Raw genomic sequence first — 23,401 nt, forward strand, 5'->3', positions numbered from 1 at the left:
CCCATGGGAACAAATGGGCATCTCGACCTCGACACGGGAGGTAAGTCCGTAGATCAAAAGGTATATCGGTCGATGATTGGTTCATTGCTTTACTTATGTGCATCTCGACCGGACATTATGCTTTCCGTATGCATGTGTGCAAGATTCCAAGCCGACCCTAAGGAATCACACCTTACGGCCGTGAAACGAATCTTGAGATATTTGGCTTACACACCTAAGTTTGGGCTTTGGTACCCTCGGGGATCCACATTTGATTTAATTTGTTATTCGGATGCCGATTGGGCAGGGTGCAAGATTAATAGGAAGAGCACATCAGGGACTTGCCAGTTCTTGGGAAGATCCTTGGTGTCTTGGGCTTCAAAGAAGCAAAATTCGGTCGCTCTTTCTACCGCCGAAGCCGAGTATATTGCCGCAGGCCATTATTGCGCGCAATTGCTTTGGACGAGGCAAACCCTGCGGGACTACGGTTACAAATTAACCAAAGTCCCTTTGCTATGTGATAATGAGAGTGCAATCAAAATGGCCGACAATCCCGTCGAGCACAGCCGCACTAAACACATAGCCATTCGGTATCATTTTCTTAGGGATCACCAACAAAAGGGGGATATCGAGATTTCATACATTAACACTAAAGATCAATTAGCCGATATCTTTACCAAGCCACTCGATGAACAATCTTTTACCAGACTTAGGCATGAGCTTAATATTCTTGATTCTAGGAATTTCTTTTGCTAAATTTGCACACATTGCTCATAAATGTACCTTTGATCATGTCCCTTTTATATATGCTATGACTAATGTGCTTTCAAGTGTATTTCAAACCAAGTCATAGGTATATTGAAAGGGAATTGGAGTCTTCGGCGAAGTCAAGGCTTCCACTCCACTCTACTATTCATCCTTCGCCGTCACTCCGCTTCACTCTCCATCTTTGGTATAATCCTCACTCCTATGTTCCATTTGCCAAAGGGGAGAAAATAGTCATTAAAGGGCTCTAATGATTCCGTTTTTGGCGATTCATGCCAAAGGGGGAGAAAATATGAGCCCAAAGCAAAAGGACCGCACCACCACCCTAAATATGTTTTTCAATTGGTTGAAAATCTCAAAATTGGTATCTCTTTGTGTTCTAAAGGGGGAGCAAGTAGTATTTTCAAAACTTGATATCTTAAAACCCTCTTGAACACTAAGAGGAGAATTTATTTGAGGGGGAGTTTTGTTTAGTCAAAGGAAAAGCATTTGAAACAGGGGGAGAAAATTTCAAATCTTGAAAATGCTTTGCAACTCTTATTCATTTACCTTTGACTACTTGCAAAAAGAACTTTGAAAGGAATTTACAAAAGAATTTTGCAAAAACAAAACATGTGGTGCAAGCGTGGTCCAAAATATTATAAGAAAGAAACAATCCATGCATATCTTGTAAGTATTATATATTGGCTCAATTCCAAGCAACCTTTGCACTTACATTATGCAAACTAGTTCAATTATGCACTTCTATATTTGCTTTGGTTTGTGTTGGCATCAATCACCAAAAAGGGGGAGATTGAAAGGGAATTAGGCTTACCCCTAGTTCCTAAATAATTTTGGTGGTTGAATTGCCCAACACAAATATTGGACTAACTAGTTTGCTCTAGTACTCAAGTTATACAGGTGCAAAAGGTTCACACTTAGCCAATATAAAGACCAAGTTTTGGATTCAACAAAGGAGCAACGAGGCAACCGAAGGCACCTCTGGCTGAAGGCACCGGACTGTCCGGTGTGCACCGGACAGTGTCCGGTGCGCCCAGAGGACTCCAACTCCAACTCTTCGCTCTCGGGAATTTTCGGAAGCCGGCGCGCTATAATTCACCGGACTGTCCGGTGTGCACCGGACATGTCCGGTGCTCCAAGGAAGCGCGGTCTCCGGAACTCGCCAGCCTCGGGTTCGCGCGGCAGCCGCTCCGCTAAAATTCACCGGACTGTCCGGTGTGCACCGGACTGTCCGGTGTACCAGCGGAGCAACGGCTCTCTTCGGCGCCAACGGCTCCCTGCGGTGCATTTAATGCGCGCGCAGCGCGCACAGACGTCAGACATGCCCATACCGGTGCACCGGACATCAAACAGTACATGTCCGGTGTGCACCGGACACCCAGGAGGGCCCAGAAGTCAGAAGCTCCAACGGTCAGAATCCAACGGTAGTGATGACGTGGCAGGGGCACCGGACTGTCCGGTGTGCACCGGACTGTCCGGTGCGCCATCGCGCAGACGCCTCCAGCCAACGGTCATGTTTGGTGGTTGGGGCTATAAATACCCCAACCACCCCACCATTCATTGCATCCAAGTCTTCCACCTCTCAACCACTTACAAGAGCTAGGCATTGAATTCTAGACACACCCAAAGAGATCAAATCCTCTCCAATTCCACACAAACCCTAAGTGACTAGTGAGAGTGATTTGCCGTGTTCATTTGAGCTCTTGGGCTTGGATCGCTTTCTTTCTTTCTCACTTGCTCTTGTGATCAACACTCAATTGTAATCAAGGCAAGAGGCACCAATTGTGTGGTGGCCCTTGCAGGGAAGTTTTGTTCCCGGCTTTGATTTGAGAAGAGAAAGCTCACTCGGTCCGCGGGACCGTTTGAGAGAGGGAAGGGTTGAAAGAGACCCGGCCTTTGTGGCCTCCTCAACGGGGAGTAGGTTTGAGAGAACCGAACCTCGGTAAAACAAATCCTCGTGTCTCACTTCATTATTTGCTTGCGATTTGTTTTGCGCCCTCTCTCACGGACTCTTTTATACTTCTAACGCTAACCCGGCTTGTAGTTGTGTTTATTTTTGAGAATTTCAGTTTCGCCCTATTCACCCCCCCTCTAGGCGACTATCAGATGCACCATTGTTGAGGAAGAAGGTTGCTCTTGCTCCTTTTGTTCCTGTGGTCGCACATCTCCAATCGCCATGGTGCGTATTGCGGCCATTGGAACGTCTTCTTCATCTACATCATCAAGATCAACAACTTGCTCTCTTGGAGAGCCATTAGTCTCATCAAATACAACGTCGCTAGAGACTTCAACCAAACCCGATGATTTGTTGAAGACCCTATACGCCTTTGTATTTGAGTCATAACCTAACAAAAACCCTTCTACAGCTTTGGGAGCAAACTTAGAATTTCTACCTTTCTTTACTAGAATATAACATTTGCTCCCAAATACACGAAAGTACGAAACATTGGGTTTGTTACCGGTTAGGAGCTCATACGAAGTCTTCTTGAGGAGGCGATGAAGGTACACCCGGTTTATGGCGTGGCAAGTAGTGTTCACGACTTCCGACCAAAACCGCTCGGGTGTCTTGAATTCTCCAAGCATTGTTGTCGGCGTTTCGAGACAGGGGGGTCCCTAAGCCGACGAGTGAGTGTGCTGCGTGCCCCAGCCCAGATGGGTCGAGCGCGTGGGCGAGCGCGAAGGGGGGAGAGGCGAGGTGGCCGGAGTCGAGCGTGAGAGAGGTGGAAGTCCCGCGGCCTTCGTGTTCGTCCCGCGCCCAGGTCGGGTGCGCTTGCAGTAGGGGGGTTACAAGCGTCCACGCGGGTGAGGGAAGCGAGCGGCCCCAAGAGAGCGCCTGTCCCGTCCTCGGTCCCGCGCGGCCAACCTTCTCTGAGAAGGCCCTGGTCCTTCCTTTTATAGTCGTAAGGAGAGGATCCAGGTGTACAATGGGGGGTGTAGCAGAGCGCTACGTGTCTAGCGGAGGGAGAGCTAGCGCCCTAGGTACATGCCAATGTGGCAGCCGGAGAGATCTGGGCACCCTGCTGGTGTGATGTCGTGGCTGTCGGAGGTGCGGCGGAGCCTGGAGGAGGGACAGCTGTTGGAGCGGTCGAGTCCCTGCTGACGTCGTTCTGCTTCCGTAAGAGAGCTGGGGGCCGCCGTCGTCATAGAGCTTGTGGAGCGCCATCATTGCCCCTCTGGCGGAGCTGGCCGGATGGGGCGCCGGTCTTGTTCTTCGTGACCCGAGTCGATTCGGGGTAGGATGATGATGGCGCTTCCTGTTGACGTGGCGGTCTGTGCCCTAGGCAGGGCGACGTGGGGGTCCCTCCAAAGCCGAGGTCGAGTCCGTCTTCTGTTGCCGTGGCCGAGCCCGAGCCATGGGGTCGGGCGAGGCGGAAGTCGTTCGGCCGAGGCCAGGGCGAAGTCCGAGCCCTGGGGTCGGGCGAGGCGGAGTTTCGTCGTCTTTCGGGTCTCAGCCCGAGTCCGAGCCCTGGGGTCGGGCGGAGCGGTAGTTCGCCGTCTTCCGGGTCTTAGCCCGAGTCCGAGCCCTGGGGTCGGGCGGAGCGGAGTTCGCCGTCTTCCGGGTCCTAGCCCGAGTCCGAGCCCTGGGGTCGGGCGGAGCGGAGTTCGCCGTCTTCCGGGTCTTAGCCCGAGTCCGAGCCCTGGGGTCGGGCGGAGCGGAGTTCGCCGTCTTCCGGGTCTTAGCCCGAGTCCGAGCCCTGGGGTCGGGCGGAGCGGAGTTCGCCGTCTTCCGGGTCTTAGCCCGAGTCCGAGCCCTGGGGTCGGACGGAGCGGAGTTCGCCGTGGCGCCTTTGTCAAGACCTGACTGCCGGCCAGACTCACTCTGTCGAGTGGTGCTGCAGTCGGAGTGGCGCAGGCGGCGCTGTCCCTCTGTCAGACTGGTTAGTGGAGCGGTGGAGTGACGGCGGTCACTTCGGCTCTGCCGGGGGCGCGTGTCAGGATAAAGGTGTCAGGCCACCTTTGCGTTAAATGCCCCTGCAATTTGGTCAGTCGGTGTGGCGATTTAGTCAAGGTTGCTTCTGAGCGAAGCCAAGGCCTCGGGCGAGCCGGTGATGTGTCCGCCATAAAAAGGGGGCCTCGGGCGAGACGGAAGTCTCTCGAGGTCGGCTGCCCTTGGCCGAGGCTAGGCTCGGGTGAAGCATGATCGAGTCACTCGTGTGGACTGATCTCTGACTTAATCGTACCCATCAGGCCTTTGCAGCTTTATGCTGATGGGGGTTACCAGCTGAGAATTAGGCGTCTTGAGGGTACCCCTAATTATGGTCCCCGACAATTGTCCTCGCCATGTCTATGAGCGTCCTGTTCTTCCTCTCTATCACACCGTTTTGCTATGGTGTGTAGGGAGCGGAGAACTCATGCTTGATCCCTTCCTCCTCAAGGTACTCCTCCACTTGAAGGTTCTTGAACTCGGACCCGTTGTCGCTCCTTATCTTCTTCACCTTGAGCTCAAACTCATTTTGAGCTCTCCTTAGGAAGCGCTTGAGGGTCCCTTGGGTTTCAGATTTATCCTGCAAAAAGAATACCCAAGTGAAGCGGGAAAAATCATCAACTATAACAAGACCATACTTACTTCCTCCTATGCTTAGATAGGCGACGGGTCCGAAGAGATCCATATGAAGCAACTCCAGAGGTCTTGATGTGGTCATCACATTTTTGGTATGATGAGAGCTTCCCACCTGTTTACCTGCTTGACAAGCTGCACAAGGTCTATCTTTTTCGAAAGTAACATTTGTTAGACCTATTACGTGTTCTCCCTTTAGAAGCTTGTGAAGGTTCTTCATCCCCACATGTGCTAAACGGCGATGCCACAGCCAGCCCATGCTAGTCTTAGCAATTAAGCATGCATCTAGACCGACCTCCTCTTTTGCAAAATCAACTAAATAAAGTTTGCTGTCTAGTACACCCTTAAACGCTAATGAACCATCACTTCTTCTAAAGACAGACACATCTACATTTGTGAATAAGCAATTATATCCCATATTACAAAGCTGACTCACAGACAATAAGTTATATCCAAGCGACTCAACTAAAAACACATTAGAAATAGAGTGCTCGGATGAAATAGCAATCTTCCCTAGTCCTTTGACCTTGCCTTGATTCCCGTCACCGAATATGATTGAGTCTTGGGAATCCTTGTTCTTGACGTAGGAGGTGAACATCTTCTTCTCCCCCGTCATGTGGTTTGTGCATCCGCTGTCGATAATCCAGCTTGATCCCCGGATGCATAAACCTGGAAGGCAATTTAGGCTTGGGTCTTAGGTACCCAACTCTTGTTGGGTCCTACAAGGTTAGTAACAATGGTCTTAGGGACCCAAATGCAAGTTTTATCTCCCTTGCATTTGGCCCCTAATTTCCTAGCAATCACTTTCTTATCCTTTCTACAAATTGCAAAGGAAGCATTGCAAGCATGATAAATTGTAGAAGGTTCATTAATTTTCCTAGGAACATTAGCAACATTTCTCCTAGGCATATGATGAATGACATTTCTCCTAGGCATATTTCTACCATACTCATTAGAGGAACTTGAAGCAATCATGGCATGTGAAACAAAAGCATTAAAACTTCTATTATAATTAACATCCCTAGAATGTCTCCTATCATGGTATATGAAGGCATGGTTCTTTTGAACACTATTTTCCATAGGGGCCTTCCCTTTCTACTTGGCGGAGATGGAAGCCTTATGACTTGTCAAGTTCTTGGCTTCCCTCTTGAAGCCAAGCCCATCCTTAACTGAGGGGTGTCTACCAACCGTATAGGCATCCCTTGCAAATTTTAGTTTATCAAAGTCATTTTTGCTAGTCTTAAGTTGAGCATTAAGACTAGCCACTTCATCATTTAGTTTAGAAATTCAAACTAAGTGTTCACTACAAGCATCAACATTAAAATCTTTGCACCTATTGCAAATCATAACATGTTCTTCACGAGAGGTTGATTTACTAGCTATTTCTAACTTAGCATTCAAATCATCATTAACACTTTTTAGGCTAGAGATAGATTCATGGCATGTAGACAATTCACATGAAAGCATTTCATTTCTTTTAACTTCTAAAGCAAGAGAATTTTGTGCTTCTACGAATTTATCATGTTCTTCATACAAAAGATCCTCTTGCTTTTCTAATAATCTATTCTTATCATTCAAGACATCATCAACTCATTGATCTTATCAATCTTAGTTCTATCTAAGCCCTTGAACAAACTAGCGTAGTCTATTTCATCATCGCTAGATTCATCATCACTAGAAGAAGCATAAGTAGTCTTTTGAGTGTTTACCTTCTTCTCCTTTGCCATGAGGCAAGTGTGATGCTCGTTGAAGAAGAGAGACGATTTGTTGAAGGCCGAGGCGGCGAGTCCTTCGTTGTCGGAGTCGGATGACGAACAATCCGAGTCCCACTCCTTGCCAAGGTGTGCCTCGCCCTTAGCCTTCTTGTAGGCCTTCTTCTTTTCCCTCTTCTTCTCTTGTTCTTGGTCACTATCATTATCGGGACAATTAGCGATAAAATGACCAATCTTACCACATTTGAAGCATGAGCGCTTCCCCTTCGTCTTGTTCTTGTTGGGATGCTCCTTGCGACCCCTTAGCGCCGTCTTGAAACACTTGATGATGAGGGCCATCTCTTCCTCATTGAGCCCCACCGCTTCAACTTGTGCCACCTTGCTAGGTAGCACTTCCTTGCTCCTCGTTGCTTTGAGAGCAACGGTTTGAGGCTCGTGGATTGGGCCATTCAACGCATCATCAACGTATCTTGCCTCCTTGATCATCATTCGCCCGCTTACAAACTTCCCAAGTATTTCCTCGGGCGTCATCTTGGTGTACCTAGGATTCTCATGAATATTGTTTACAAGATGTGGATCAAGGACAGTGAAGGACCTTAGCATTAGGCGGACGACGTCGTGGTCCGTCCATCGCGTGCTTCCATAGCTCCTTATTTTGTTGACGAGGGTCTTGAGCCGGTTGTACGTTTGGGTTGGCTCCTCTCCCCTGATCATCGCGAACCTTCCTAGTTCGCCTTCCACCAACTCCATCTTGGTGAGCATGGTGACGTCGTTCCCCTCATGCGAGATCTTGAGGGTGTCCCAGATCTGCTTGGCGTTATCCAAGCCGCTCACCTTATGGTATTCATCCCTGCACAATGATGCTAGAAGAACAGTAGTAGCTTGTGCATTTTTGTGAATTTGCTCATTGATAAATATGGGGCTATCAGTACTATCAAATTGCATTCCACTCTCTATTATCTCCCATATGCTTGGAAGGAGAGAGAACAAGTGACTACGCATTTTGTGACTCCAAAATCCGTAGTCCTCTCCATCAAAGTGAGGAGGTTTACCAAGTGGAATGGAGAGTAAATGAGCATTAGTATTTTGCGGAATACGAGAATAATCAAAAGAAAAGTTTGAATTGACCGTTTTCTTTTTCTCGTAGTCGTCGTCGTCCTTTTGGGAAGAAGAGGACTCGTCGCTGTCGTCGTAGTAGACGATCTTCTTGATCCGCCTCTTCTTCTTCCCTTCCTTCTTCTTTTGACTCGAGCTGGAGTCATTTGCTTTGTCGTCCCTCGGCTCGTTGAAGATGGTCTCCTTCTCCTTGTCGTTGACCACCATCCCCTTTCCCTTAGGATCCATCTCTTCGGGCGATTAGTCCCTTTCTTGAAGAGAACGGCTCTGATACCAATTGAGAGCACCTAGAGGGGGGGTGAATAGGTGATCCTGTAAAAACTTGAAACTTAATGCCACAAAACTTGATTAGGAGTTAGCACAATAAAGCCAAGTGGCTGAAGAGGAGTTCTTGCAAGACACGATAACCACAAGAAGATCAACACAGATAGGCACAGTGGTTTATCCCGTGGTTCGGCCAAGTCCAACACTTGCCTACTCCACGTTGTGGCGTCCCAACGGACGAGGGTTGCAATCAACCCCTCTCAAGCGGTCCAAAGACCCACTTGAATACCACGGTGTTTTGCTTTGCTTTACTATATCCCACTTGCGAGGAATCTCCACAACTTGGAGCCTCTCGCCCTTACAATTTGATGTTCGCAACGAAGCACAGAAGTAAGGCTGGGATGAGCAACGCACACAAGACACAAAATCAGAGCACAAACACGCACACAAGTCGCAACTCGAGCTCACAACACAACCCAAAGAGTTCTCTACTCAAATGGAGCTCTAGTTGCTATCACAAAGAATCGAATGTGCGGAATTTGAGTCTTGGTGCTTAGGAATGCTTAGAGAATGCTTGATGTTCTCCTCCATGCGCCTAAGGGTCCCTTTTATAGCCCCAAGGCAGCTAGGAGCCGTTGAGAGCATTCCAAGAAGGCAATTCTTGCCTTCTGTCGCGTGGCGCACCGGACAGTCCGATGCACCACCGGACACTGTCCGGTGCACCACCGGACACTGTCCGGTGCGGATTTCTTTCCTTCTTTGGCGAAGCCGACCGTTGGAGACTCAGAGCCGTTGGCGCACCAGACACTGTCCGGTGCACACCGGACAGTCCGGTGCCTCCTTCTCACCGTTGGCTCTGCCACGCGTCGCGCGCGGATTACGCGGCCGACCGTTGGCCCGGCCGACTGTTGGCTCACCGGACAATCCGGTGCACCACCGGACAGTCCGGTGATTTATAGTCGTACGCCGCCGACGAAACCCGAGAGCAGCCAGTTCGCCAGAGCCAGCCTGGCGCACCGGACACTGTCCGGTGCACCACAGGACAGTCTGGTGCACCACAGGACAGTCCGGTGCACCCAGACTGCGCAGAGTCTTGGCTGCTCAGCCAAGTCTTTTTCAAATTGGTCTTTTCCTGTTTCTAGCACTTAGACACAATACATTAGTCTCCAAAACAATGTACTAAGTCTTAGAAACATACCTTTACTCTTGATTTGCACTTCTTAAGTCTTTGGCACAAATATTACTCAAAGCATTTTTGTGGAGCACTTAATCACCAAAATCTTATAGAAATGTCCCAAGGGTACATTTCCCTTTCAGCCTCTTTGGCTGGCATTGCGGGCTCGATGTCCTCATCCCCGGTGAGGATGGCCAGCACGATGCCATCACGGGTCAGGGTCGGTGATGCAGAATCCACGCCCCCATGGCAGTGCTTCTTAGGGCGGCGCCTCCCCATGGCGGGGTGTCCTGCTGTTGGCGGCTGTAGCGGTGGGGACGCAAGGAGGACGGGGTGGGGCTGGGACCGCGCGACGGGCGTGGAGTGGAGCACCGAGGAAGTGTGGAGCGGGGCACCAAGGACGGGGATACGGCAAAATCGCGACTCGCGTCGGTGTGGGGCAGAGGGCATCACGCGCGGGGGCAAAGGCGGGGGTATGATCGATGTAGCTCGGCGCCCACATTAGACTCTTAATAGAGTACTAGGTAGGTGCTCGTGCGATGCCACGGAACATAAATTGCAAACCTCCAATGGACTTTATTTGAGACAAGTGATGCCCAAGAAAATGGGGGTAAACTGACACAGCTATCACTTGCATTAATTGCCCTATGCGCGGAAGAATCTGACACAGCTATCACCCATGAAGATTTCCGGTTAACTTGTGGAACCGGACTTCATTTGAGACAAGACAACAATACCAGTGTTGAGCTTGCCACTCGGCCATGGCACACGCGAGAACACGGGATGATCAAGTAAGAACTGAACAGAATGCACTAATACAAAAGGCTGTCTTGCGTTCGCTTCCTTGCTCCACAGGAAGCATAGCTGATATACAAATCGAGAAGTTTTACATATAGAGTAAAAAAGGTCCTGCTCTCGTGTTTTCGTGTAAAACTGGATTCTGTTCAGTTCTTACTGTGGAGCTATGCTTCCTAGGTAAAACTTCTCGATTTTTATAACTTCTCGATTTGTATAAAAACTTCTCCATTTACATATTGGGAAGTCTATATGTAAAACTTCTCGATTTGTATATCAGCTATGCTTCCTATGGAGCAAGGAAGCGAACGCAAGCCAGCGTTTTGTATTAGTGCATTCTGTTCAGTTCTTACTTGATCATCCCGTGTTCTCATGTGTGCCATGGCCGAGTGGCAAGCTCAACACTGGTATTGTTGTCTTGTCTCAAATGAAGTCCGGTTCCACAAGTTAACCGGAAATCTTCATGGGTGATAGCTGTGTCAGATTCTTCCGCGCATAGGGCAAGTAATGCAAGTGATAGCTGTGTCAGTTTACCCCCATTTTCTTGGGCATCACTTGTCTCAAATGAAGTCCATTGGAGGTTCGCAATTTATGTTCCGTGGCATCGCACGGGCACCTACCTATAAAATACAGAAAACACAAAGAAGTATTTATATTTGGTACTGTACTAAGCACTCACGTACGCACACTACAAAACGAATACGCTAGGCTAGGCATGTTGATTGGAAGAGCTCTTGCCATTGACGACATTGGAAGGGGTCGACTCTATTAGTCATGAAACGACCTACAGAATACAGATTGCATCACAGAAACACCAAACACCAGAAATCAAGTAAGACACTGGGCAACTTGAATGCAGGTAAACCGTACCTGGGGGAGGAGATCCCCCTCACCAGTAATAAAGTTTTAACAGTCAAGAGGACTATGTATTTACAGCGTTTATGACTGGATCAACCGGCAATGATAGATCAGGTGAATATATGGCGGAGGAGGCCTCCTGAGTAAGAGAACGACTTCTCCGTCTCCTCCAGGCAGTGGTCCTTCTCCTCCCGAGACCAGCTCTAAGGAACCAACCAGTACATGGAAAATAATTTGACAGTTAGTTTTTCCTTCGAGAATCTGCCGTTCAGTTTAAAAAGCTTTGGTACTTGTGTTTGGTTCCAGGGACTTACCGAAGCGACTTGGTTAAGCTTGTTGCGGACGTTCTGCAGCAGCTGGGAGAGATTGCCCTCCCACTTGTAGAACTCCAGGTCTTTGGAATCTTCTCGGAAACCTAAGATACTAGGAGCACATGGTACTGTGTTAAATGATACGAGATAATGGAGGAACAGGTAGTTTCAGACTTCTGAACTACCCAGATCAGCAACGAAAGGTAATCATATTCCTAACCAGAAGTGCACTGTAGTATCGACAAAGAAAAAAGGCACAAGGAATCATATTCAATAGAGAATGCATATGCATGCTTGGGGATTTGATGGCATCAGACACCTGAATGTGCCAATGCTGTGTAAATTATGCTTGCCAAAACAATGTTGTGACATGATGCCATGTACTACTCAGTATTTTGTCATTTTCTCAGAAGGGGGGAGGGTCACCTTTTTTGCCAATCATTCGGCCTCCAGCAGTATGAGCAAAGTACACGTTATAGAAATGGCAGATAAAGGCCTGGGGGTCCTCCTCAGACAGATCTTCCAGTAGAGAAGTGTATGTGGTGCCAGGGGCCGATGGTTTTGGAATTGTGTGGCCCTGTTGCCTGAACCATTCCAGATCATTTTTCAGTGCCTCTGATCTCTCCAGCCTAGTATTCCGAAACTCTGCATCTGAAACACACACCACTAAAAAATGTCAACAAGCAGCATCTTTGCAGATCCTGATGAAGCAATCGCCCATTAACTACTACTCCCTCTGTTATTATAAGACATTTTTTATAGATAAATTGTCTACAATACCAGGTTCAACGACCTGTTGCTGCGAAATGTTCAGCGTGTCCGTTCAGCTCGTCGATGTTTAGCAGATTGTCGATGTGGGTGACGATGTTTGAAGCCAAACTTTCTAACACCCTCGAATAGCTCTCAAGGATTGATTTGCCCACATCCTAAAAATTGCTCACCAGCAAGAGCCGCGTCAGTTATTTACCTGTAATTTGGTTATGGATGGAATACTGGGAGAACCAGATAAGAGATAAAAAAACCTTGTTGTACTGAATTTTGCTCATGTCCAGGCTTGTCTGTGTCAATCCAGGAAACCTTTGCTTCAAGCATATTAGCAGGCCCTCTGATTGTTCAGCTAGCAGCAGATCTCTCTTCTCCGAGTCTACCATCATGTCCTTTACCATGCCCCACGATTATCTAGCAATGCTGCTTCGGCCCAATCCATTTACTGGTTTGGCAGCAACCCTTCGGCGCCACACATACATTGACGCCTCAACACGGTTTGCGACTTCCAGGGCCTGGTACTCCATGGACAAATCCAGGCAATCAAGAAGGCACTCAGGGGAGAACTGATCAGAGGTTATGTAGCGGTATATGATATCACCTAAGGTTGACCGTCCATTCTAAAATCAAGTTTAATGCAACATGTTGAGAACTGACACTAAGAAATTCTGTGGACACTGCACATTCATGAGTTCTGATTGCGGAAGAATGCATGGTATACCTTTGGTAGGGAGTCAAGATAAGGTTCAGGGACCTCCATCTCTGCTAAAGTATTGCTGTTGATGGCCATGGCAGCCTTCAGGATTTGGTTTGCACAATCACGCTTGTGTTGGAGCTGCTTCCTTGTTTTGTTGTGAAGGCCACCGGGAGGCACACGAGGCACCGGGAGCCACCACTTCTCATCACGGCGGTGGAAAGCCATCCTGAAGGAGGCAGAGCCGTCGCAGTCTGGTGCAGCGATACCTTGCTCAACGTACCAGAATTCCGGGTCTCTGAAGCTTTCCAGGATTTCCTGTCAGAACATGATGTTGTGAGAGAACCAAAGTTTTCGATCAACTGCACTGAAATTCTAAGTTTGGATGGATTGTCACTTCTGCTGAAACCTGCTAGTCAACCTGATGATTCTAGAATGAACTCTTCTTCTCTTCAATCTGTTCCTGTACCAACAACAACAAATAAGAAGCCTAGCAGACCAAAGTGGCTGAAAAGGTAACATTATTTGTTCGTCTTAATTGCAATATTTGTTTGGAGGCCTTTTCTAAGTTTTTTTGTGTGAATATTCTAATTCCATCCAAAGGAGAAAAAAATTCTAGAGTATTCTTCTTTCCATTGTGGTCCAATAATTAAAAGGAGAAAACCTGTCAAGTTTCTGGTGATAATTGTTATGAATAGCACTCATATCCAATATGAGGGCACTTGCTGCTCTCATGCATATTTGAGAAAAATATTTCCTTATCATCTTTTGGTAAGTTAGCATATGCACTTGCTATCCACCGTTTCAGAACATTTGTAGAGTTTGCAAGGAGCTTTAAATTGCAGTTTCATTTTAGTGCATGCATCTAATACTATTCTTATTGTTGAATCAACCCCACCACCATAGGGTATGTCTCGTGATAATTCTGTTTGCTTGAACTCACATGTGTGCTCTACTGCTCTAGCTACTTTGTTTCAGAATATATTGTGACTTGCTGGATCACGACAAAATAACTGGTACCCTCTTCTTACAGGTGATACCACTCCAGGTGTCAAGTGTGTGCCATCAACACAGAATCACTCTGTTAGGCTTCTAAACACTATTAATGGCCGAACAAGCTCAAATCTGAACAGGCTACACTGCTGTAGTACAATAATTGGATCCTCTGCTTATAGAAGCTGCAGGGGCATTAGAAATAGAATCCCACCTTTATCTAACAAATCAGCCTTGTTCCCAGCCAGAGCCACTATTGTATTCGAGTTTCCTGCATTAAAAAGGAAAGGAAAATTAAAACAAAAACTTGTAGATCAGCAGCACACTCAATGACATAATACATCCACAGATAACCCCTTCCAAAAAAAAATTCACATCGTACTCGCTGAATCAACTTCTTACACAGCTCTTCGATAGGACTGAGGTAAAAAGTGCATGTATTCAGGGGTCTAAGATCCAAAATATCAATATCTTTACTTTTGAAGCAAACTTCCACCATACAAGTGCATGTTCTAATACAGCTAAAGGAGGGAGCTGGTTAAGAGCGGCTATAACCAGGAAGTATACATATGCCAACCGATTAAACTGTATGAAGAGATTCTTAGGCAAGAATGTAATCTAAGTATACTTGCTTGTCCTGATCTCATTCCCTGTAAATTCATATCGATCATTTGTCCTGTTAGGATCATTAATGTAAATTTTTCTTGGCTCTTGCTCAGATGGATCTTCAAACTGTGAGCTCTTGTTCCTGATTCTCTGGGAGCGATTTGGCTTCTCATGCGAAGAAGATACCATTCCAATCTCTAGGGATGATGGAGAATGCTGCCTCTCCATTGCGCCACCCCAAGAAACCTTCCGCTGCCTCTCCTTCTGAGAGCATTCCACTGAGAGACGATGGAAGAATTGTGAATCAGCAGACTGGAAGCGCTCTGCCACCCTACTCACATCAGACAACTCATGTAAATGTCTTGGTTGAGCCTCCCTTTCATCCATGACTGTGACAGAAGACGTTTCACAATCCTTGTACAGTGAAGAAGAGAATGAATCAGTTGCGCAGAGACAGCCTAATGAGCCTACCGAAGGCCGAGCTGGAGCCTGATGCTTTGAAGGTGAATCTGCACTTCCCGATGATGACAGGAGCAAGGGATCACCGGTAGTCATCTACTGCAACCTACCAACCACTGCATCATTGGAATAAGGAATCTGGCTACAAGAAGGATGGGTTCAGTTGCACGGTGCCCGCTTCCAGCACGCTATATGCTGAAGCCATCTCATGTTTGCACAATTTTCAGCACCAAGCAAAGCTCCACAAATACAGATTACTCCCACCTATTGAAACAAAACATATAGCAAAAGCTTTAGTCTCATCAATCAGTGCAGTCCTGTAAGGACAATAGCTAACAGGTTATGGAGCACAATTCGACGAGCACTCAAAGCGGGATTAATACTCCACAAGCTTCTACTGGATGCAGGTAACTTGAAGTAAAAACAGATAAACCAGCAACTATTGAGCTTCGAAGGGGAAACACTATTACTCACGCAAAAGGGGGAAAACTCAAAATCGTATCAATCAAAATGAGTACTCGATTCAAGCGCCTAAAATCCAATTTTTCTAAGACCAGAGTTATGTCCATACGGTGGATCGAATAATATGCAGCGGATAAACCCAAAAAATACTTTATAGAGAACATTTCCCAGATCGCGCCAAAGAGAGAAAATCGGGGACCAGGACAGGGTCGAGACACGCACCCACAGTCTACGCGCCTCCGGATCGAGCCAAACCAATGCCAAGCTAGACGTCGGCGGCGCCCTCCCTTTCGGCGCGGCGGATCCGGCGGCGCGCCTTACGCAGATCCGAAACGCACGGCGGCGCGCTCCCGGGTTCGGACCGCGCGGATCCGGGTGCGCCTGGCGGTGTACCCCTCGGGCAGCTCGGCGGCAACGTGGCGAGGAGAGCGGCGGAGACGACGGCGGCGAGGTACGTGGCGCTCTCGCTTTTTTTTCGCGCTCGTAGCTCGGGGACGGTGAGGGAGGAAGAACCTGCTGCTGTGCGCGCGACTATGGGCCGCCCAAACCTAACTGGAGTATGGGCCGCACCAAAAAAGCAGCCCAAAACGCCTGCACTGCTGTATTGTTGTATTGTCTTGCAAAAACTTAGTACCATATTGGCTAGTAAAGGAGACATGGAACGGCTTATAAGCTTTGGCGCAGTGGCTGAACTGATCAGTTTCAAATGGTGGCTGAACTGGTGGTCAGTTTCAACTCGCGCAGGCATAATAATTTTTGCTAGACACCTGCGTGTACCCCCTGTGGGGGCAGAACCAGAGCCATGGCAGAACAGGTCAAAGGCAGAACAAGTCAATGGCAGACTACTATTGCTTACTTAATAAGTAGTAGAGATTATAGATATAGGGGGTCTGATCCGTTTGTAGACGTTCCCCAGCAGAATCCATATGATTAGTTAAATAAGCACACACGGTAAAAGGAGATTTCTTGCCTGAGTTAATCCTATCGCAGATCGTCCGGACTATACCATGGACCGTTCGAGTCATATGACCGGACCGTCCGACTTGCCAGATGTCACATATGACGCGCAACACTGGCCCCACCTCTGCATACGACTCCCTTGTGGTGCTGCTCCTTAAACATCCTGCACACCACCGAGCCGTCCTCGTGCCCACCGTCCGACGAGTGTCCGATAAAAAGTACTCGGTAAAGAAGTCGTTGCCGATAAACTGTGATCTCTTTGCCGAGTGTTACACTCGGTAAAGACTTTGTCGAGTGTTTTTTAGGCTTTGTCGAGTGTTTCCGGTAAAGCGCTCATTCCGATCTGTCCACCGCGACATCACGGCTGACGACGACAGTCAGGTAAATAAAGCTGCTGCAGCGCCAGCGGTGTTAATTATCGCTACCCTTTTAAGGCACATAAAGCACATGCATGGCAAAGTTCAATAATTATTAGTACTGGCTCATCAATCAATCAAACAAGATCGAGGGTCTCACGGCTGGAGCTGGAGCAGATCAAGGCGGCAGCCGTACTCGTATGAATTGCACCACCACCTCCATCCATACATACATATATATACATAATTGTTTATTTAATGGTGACGCGTACGTGAATTGGTTCAACGACACATACAGTTATATTAGCTATAAACTGTATGCATGGCAGCCCTCACTCAGACACTCAGTACCTAAGCCACAAACCAACACCACCATCACCCAAAACAGCATCTGTAGCAGGATACTTTATTATTACATGGCTCTTGTGATTTATATTGTAACTGATGACTTTTAAATCATGTTTGTTTAAGTTTAATTGTAATCGTAATAAGGTACCACACTAGATAGAATTGATATCGGTCTATTTAAATTTACTGCTGATACTCAAATATAAATTATTTGGTATTTATGATATATTTTGTGAACCAAACAAAACAGAAGCTATGTACTATTATCTGAAGAAACGGATCGGAAAGCACAAACTAACAGCGGCGGCGACGACCCTATACTTAACAATAAGGGGGTGTTTGGTTACACCCCGCTAAAATTTAGCCCCTGTCCCATCGAATGTTTGAACCTCCGTTCCGGGTATTAAATGTAGTCGGATTATAAAACTAATTTGTCAGCCGAAGATTAAAAGACGAGACGAATCTAGTCCAGTTGGTTGGGTCTATATTTCATACTCCTATTTAAAAGTCAAACGCTTGATGTGATCCGGACTAAACTTTAGCAGGAGCAACCAAACACCCCCTAAGTACTGGTAGGCGGTGACTGAACCCACAGCTAGGCTCGTGCATGTCGGAGCCTAGCGCTAATAGCTATAGCTAGCTGGCTACCCAACCATCGGCCTGCTGTGCTACGCGCTCGCGCGTGCTAGCTAACCACCGTCTGTTAGAAATATAGTCATTTTCCATATCATTTTAATTCTATAAATTAATATTATGATGATAATATATAACAGATAATTAATTATAGAAATCGTGATCTCAAATATATCCATAATAATATGGATCATGAGAACATAAAGTATATGAATTATATAAATATAATACGCATATAAACATATTACATGTATTATGATGGAACAACTGAAAATAATCAGATAGTAACATAAACAGCATGACTGTAAAATTAAAACAAGCAGATATAACATAATATAATATGACAGAACAGATGAGATAATTCTATGGCTACATACGAAACAACAGAGATGAACATATGAACCATATATAATCTGTAGAACGTAAAACAGTAACGAACTAAATTGATCATACCCTCCCATGCGCTCTGAGGATCCTGATCCTTGTCCAGCTTCTCTTGTCATCCGTACGTGATGAAGACTCCAGGAACCAGAGGTGAAGATGTTTTGGGCAGTCGCGTAAACGCTCCCCAAAAACCTAATTGTCGATCCCTCGTGCAAGGTCTCGAACGACAAGGGCTTCGGAGGCACCTGCCCTCTCGCCTCTCTGTGCGCGCAGAGCTACGAGATGGAAACACCCACACTTGCGGCAGGACTGTGATTCTGAAGGTTCTGCTCTCGTGTACCAAGTGACAGGGGTTCTCCCCTACTTAACCTCTCGCCGAGGGAAGCTGAAGGAGAAGGGTCTCGTTGTATCACGCCAAGAGACGGGCAGCTGAAGGGTAAGGGTCTCGCATGCGGCACGCCAAGAGACGGGCAAGAGTTGAAACTCCCGCGGTTAGTGAGTGCTAAAAATTAACACAACCACACCACGCACGCTCGCCGCCTGCCTGCCTCGCCACGCCACGACACGACACGCCCGACCCGAGCCCGGGTAAGGGTCTCGCATGCGGCACGCCAAGAGACGTTCAAGAGTTGAAACTCCCGCGGTTAGTGAGTGCTAAAAATTAACACAACCACACCACACCACGCCCGCTCGCCTGCCTGCCTCGCCACGCCACGCCCGGCCCGAGCCCGGCCCGGCCGGCGGCGGCGGCGCGCGCGCGCGTTTGGCACGCCCTTGTCCGTTTCTTGACTTCTCAAATTAAGTGGAATAATTCCCACCATATAAGTCAAGCCAACGACCCTTGAACTTCCAATATGGTACTATTGGTATTCTCCACCATTACACACCATAGAGTTTATTCAATAAATGGGCCAAGCCCATAAAAGATCCAATAATCCCCACCAAACTCTAGGGTTTGTAATGATGAAGTATCAGAATCACAATCCTTTGATATACCAGTGTTTCGATGGAGACTGTTAAGTTGAACATCCATTTAGAATAAGAGTTTCACTCATTCACAACTGAACAATGGACTAAGCCTTGAATTGACAGTTTTGTGCGAAGTGAGATTCGCTCAAATCCTTTGCTGATACTAGGCTGCAAAAGGGTATTCCCGCTGTTTAGAAGCATATAAGTCACACTTCAGTGCCTTTCATGAGTATTTAGGGATTACCCAAGTCCCATAGACTGTGACTAGCAGTCTGACTCATATAGGTGTATTCCTCAGAAGATGTTCTGTAGGACAACATCTCACCTTTATAAGACTCTTGGAATACATTAAGGTAAATACCATCCTGCCTTAGAGATAGGAAAGATGTGCATCAAAAATGAGTTAAGGAAGGGATCTTTCCTCACAATCTACTCCTAGCTTGTTTCTCCACTCTACTTCACGGGATCTCCGATCACATAGAGCAGGTTACCACTAGAGTAGATTTCACATGGATCTCATACCCATTTCTCTCGATGCACTTTCTATCACATTGCGTGACAGACCCTTAGTGAATTGATCTGCCAGATTATTCGATGTGTGGACATAATCCACCGTTATAACTCCGGAGTTTTTCAGCTTTCTGACAGATTTCAATCTCCTCTTAACATACCTTGTAGACTTCATGTTATTCCTAGAACTGTTAACCTTTATAATCACAGTTTGGTTGTCACAGTTCATGGAAATAGCCGGTATCGGTTTTTCAACTACAGGTAAATCGAATAGGAAATCACGTAGCCACTCGGCCTCAGCCCCAAAAGTGTCTAATGCCGCGAGTTCTGCTTCCATTGTAGACTTCGTTAAGATAGTCTGCTTGCAAGACTTCCAGGAAACAGCGCCACCTCCAAACAGAAACACATATCCGCTTGTGGCATAAAGCTCATCAGCATCAGAAATCCAGTTGGCATCACAATAGCCTTCCAGCACTTTTGGGTTTCCAGTATAATGAATACTGTATGTCATAGTACCTTTCAAATATCGCAACACTCTCTCAAGAGTACGCCAGTGATCATCTCCTGGTTTCGACACAAATCGACTCAGCTTACTCACAGCATAAGAGATGTCTGGCCTTGTTGCACTTGCAAGGTACATGAGCAAGCCAATGATCTGGGAGTACGTCAATTGATCCCTTGCTATTCTCCGATTCTTTCTCAATAGCATGCTAGGGTCATAAGGTGTTGGAGTAGGATCACAGTCACTAAAACCAAAGCGACTCAATACCTTTTCCACATAATGGGATTGTAACAAAGTTACCCCACCATCAGCGTCGGGGACCATAATTAGGGGTACCCCCAAGACTCCTAATCTCAGCTGGTAACCCCCATCAGCACAAAGCTGCAAAGGCCTGATGGGTGCGATTAAGTCAAGGCTCAGTCCACTCAAGGGACACGATCTCGCCTCGCCCGAGCCCAGCCTCGGGCAAGGGCAGCCGACCCCGGAGGATTCACGTCTCGCCCGAGGGCCCCCTCAAGCAACGAACACACCTTCGGCTCGCCCGAGGCCCAGTCTTCGCCGAGAAGCAACCTTGGCCAGATCGCCACGCCGACCGACCGTATCGCAGGAGCATTTAATGCAAGGATCGCCTGACACCTTATCCTGACGAGCGCTCTTCAGTCGACAGAGCCGAAATGACCGCAGTCACTTCGCCGCTCCACTGAACGACCTGAGAAGAAGACAGCGCCGCCTGCGTCGCTCCGACTGTTGTGCCACTCGACAGAGTGAGGCTGACAGCAGCCAAGTCCGGCCTCGGGCGCCATAGGAAGCTCTGCCTCGCCCGACCCCAGGGCTCGGCCCCCATCTCGGCCTCGAACGATGGACTCCGCCTCGCCCGACCCCAGGGCTCGGGCTCAGCCTCGGCTCCGGAAGACGACGAACTCCGCCTCGCCCGACCCCAGGGCTCGGACTCAGCCTCGGCTCTGGAAGACGACGAACTCCGCCTCGCCTGACCCCAAGGCTCGGACTCAGCCTCGGCTCCGGAAGACGACGAACTCCGCCTCGCCCGAGCCCAGGGCTCGGACTCAGCCTTGGCCTCGGACGACGGTCTCCGCCTCGCCCGACCCGGGGCTCGGACTCGACCTCGACCTCGGAAGACAGACTCGACCTCGACCTCGGAGGAGCCTCCGCCTCGCCCGACCCAGGGCTCGGACCGACCACGTCACAGGGGGGCCATCATTACCCTACCCCTAGCCAGCTCAGGCTACAGGGAACAAGACCGGCGTCCAATCTGGCTCGCCCCGGTAAACAAATAATGATGGCGCCCTGCGTGCTCCATGACGACGACGGCTCTCAGCCCCTTACGGAAGCAAGGAGACGTCAGCAAGGACTCGACAGCCCCGACAGCTGTCCTTCCGCAAGGCTCCAGCGCTCCTCCGACGGCCACGACATCACATGAACAGGGTGCCAAAACCTCTCCGGCTGCCACGACGGCATGTACTTAGGGCTCTAGCTCCTCTCTGCTAGACACGTTAGCACACTGCTACATCCCCCATTATACACCTGGGCCCTCTCCTTACGCCTATAAAAGGAAGGTCCAGGGTTCTCGTACGAGAAGGTTGGCCGCGCGGGAGGACGGGCCGGCGCGTAGGGCTCTCTCTCTCTCCCACGCGGACGCTTGTAACCCCCTACTGCAAGCGCACCCGACCTGGGCGCAGGACAACACGAAGGCCGCGGGTTTCCCCTTTTGCCTGTCTCCTTCCCCCCTTCGTGCTCTGTCTCACGCCGACCCATCTGGGCTGGGACACGCGGCGATAATTTACTCGTCGGTCCAGGGACCCCCCGGGGTCGAAACGCCGACAGTTGGCGCGCCAGGTAGGGGCCTGCTGTGTGTTGACGAACAGCTTCCCGTCAAGCTCCAGATGGGTAGTCTCCAGCAACCTTTCCAACCCGGGACGATTCTCCATTTCGGGAGTCTTGAGTTCATGTCCCTCGACGGCAGCTACGACATGATACTCCTTCCTCCGCCGCGCGACAGCGACAATGGTGGCCGACAGCCCGCCCGCCGGCGGCGGAATCAACGACGTCTTCCCCACGTGGTGGAAGAACAACATTCAGGTTTGTCCCGTCGCCTCCCCCGCCGACGGAGGAGGAGGCGGGGCAACCATGGCCAAGCAGGAGGCGGCACCTCGTCGGCTGTCGAGCGAGTCGACGGCGCCGGCGCCCCAACGGGGGACACGTCGGGCGATGACCTCGCGTCTGAGACGAAGACGAGCGCCGTTTCCCCGCAACACGCCAACTCCAAGCGAACGAACGACGCCAGCACGCTCGCGAGGGACTTGTTGGGCGTCACCCTCGTACCTGAGATGACGGTGCAGTCCGCCATTGACGCGATTTCACCACCGCCTGTCGACCAAGAGGTACCGACCGGTTCCCATCTCGTGCCTTTTAGATCCAGCTGCGACCCACCGAGCGACCCCGCTTTGGTGGACGCTTTTATAAAGGCATGTTCAAACCCTCCGGGGTATCATATGCGGTCACCCTGGGACCGGCTGACGGCCGTCTCGACCTACGGACCCTCAGATTCCGAGGAAGATGACGAGCCCGACTTTTGTTGGGATTTCTCCGGGCTCGGTAACCCAAGTGCCATGCGGGACTTCATGACCGCATGCGACTACTGCCTCTCCGATTGTTTCGATGGTAGCTGCAGCTTCGGCGACAAGGACTGTGGCCCAAGTCGTGAATGTTTCCACGTCGATCTAGGGGGTCCCGGCGAAGGCGACCATCTTGGTATGCCGGGAAACAGCGATCCCCCTAGGCCCGCGCCTCGCGTTGACATCCTTCGGGAGCTAGCTGTGGTCCCAGTCCCTGCGGGGGTCAGGACGCACAGCTCGAGCAAATCCACGAGGTGCAGGCCAGGCTTGACGAGGGAGCAGGAACTCTTGAGCAGTTCCGGCGGAACATCGGGCAGGAATGGGCAGACCGAGCTCCGGCCGGAGAAGCACGTCATCTGCCCTAGGGCATCCAGCTCCGCATTGTCGACGACGTCAGGGCAAGGCCGCCACTGGCTTCTAGTGGGGTCGACCAGAACCTGGCTGCGGCAGCAATACTACTCCGCGCGATGCCGGAACCATCGACCACCGAAGGGCGGCGTATCCAGGGAGAGCTCAAGAATCTCCTGGAGGATGCCGCGGTCCGACGGGCCGAAAGCTCTGCCTCCCGAAGGCAGGGGTATCCCTCAGAGCATCG

General features: G+C 49.2%; 1 long non-coding RNA gene and 1 pseudogene across 1 annotated transcript; both read right to left on the bottom strand.

Annotated features, from left to right (window-relative positions):
- Positions 1-11,103: 11,103 nt before the first annotated feature.
- On the bottom strand, positions 11,104-11,620 carry LOC103653135 (uncharacterized). The gene is made up of 2 exons (XR_565275.2): positions 11,536-11,620; positions 11,104-11,424 (listed from the first exon to the last, which is right to left on the bottom strand). It is a non-coding gene; the product is annotated as an uncharacterized lncRNA (long non-coding RNA).
- A 697-nt stretch (positions 11,621-12,317) lies between these two features.
- LOC103655234 (rop guanine nucleotide exchange factor 7-like) lies at positions 12,318-14,977 on the bottom strand (annotated as a pseudogene).
- Between the last annotated feature and the right edge of the window lie 8,424 nt (positions 14,978-23,401).

This window comes from Zea mays, chromosome 4 (genome assembly GCF_902167145.1).
Source record: "Zea mays cultivar B73 chromosome 4, Zm-B73-REFERENCE-NAM-5.0, whole genome shotgun sequence".
Taxonomy (NCBI): domain Eukaryota; kingdom Viridiplantae; phylum Streptophyta; class Magnoliopsida; order Poales; family Poaceae; genus Zea; species Zea mays.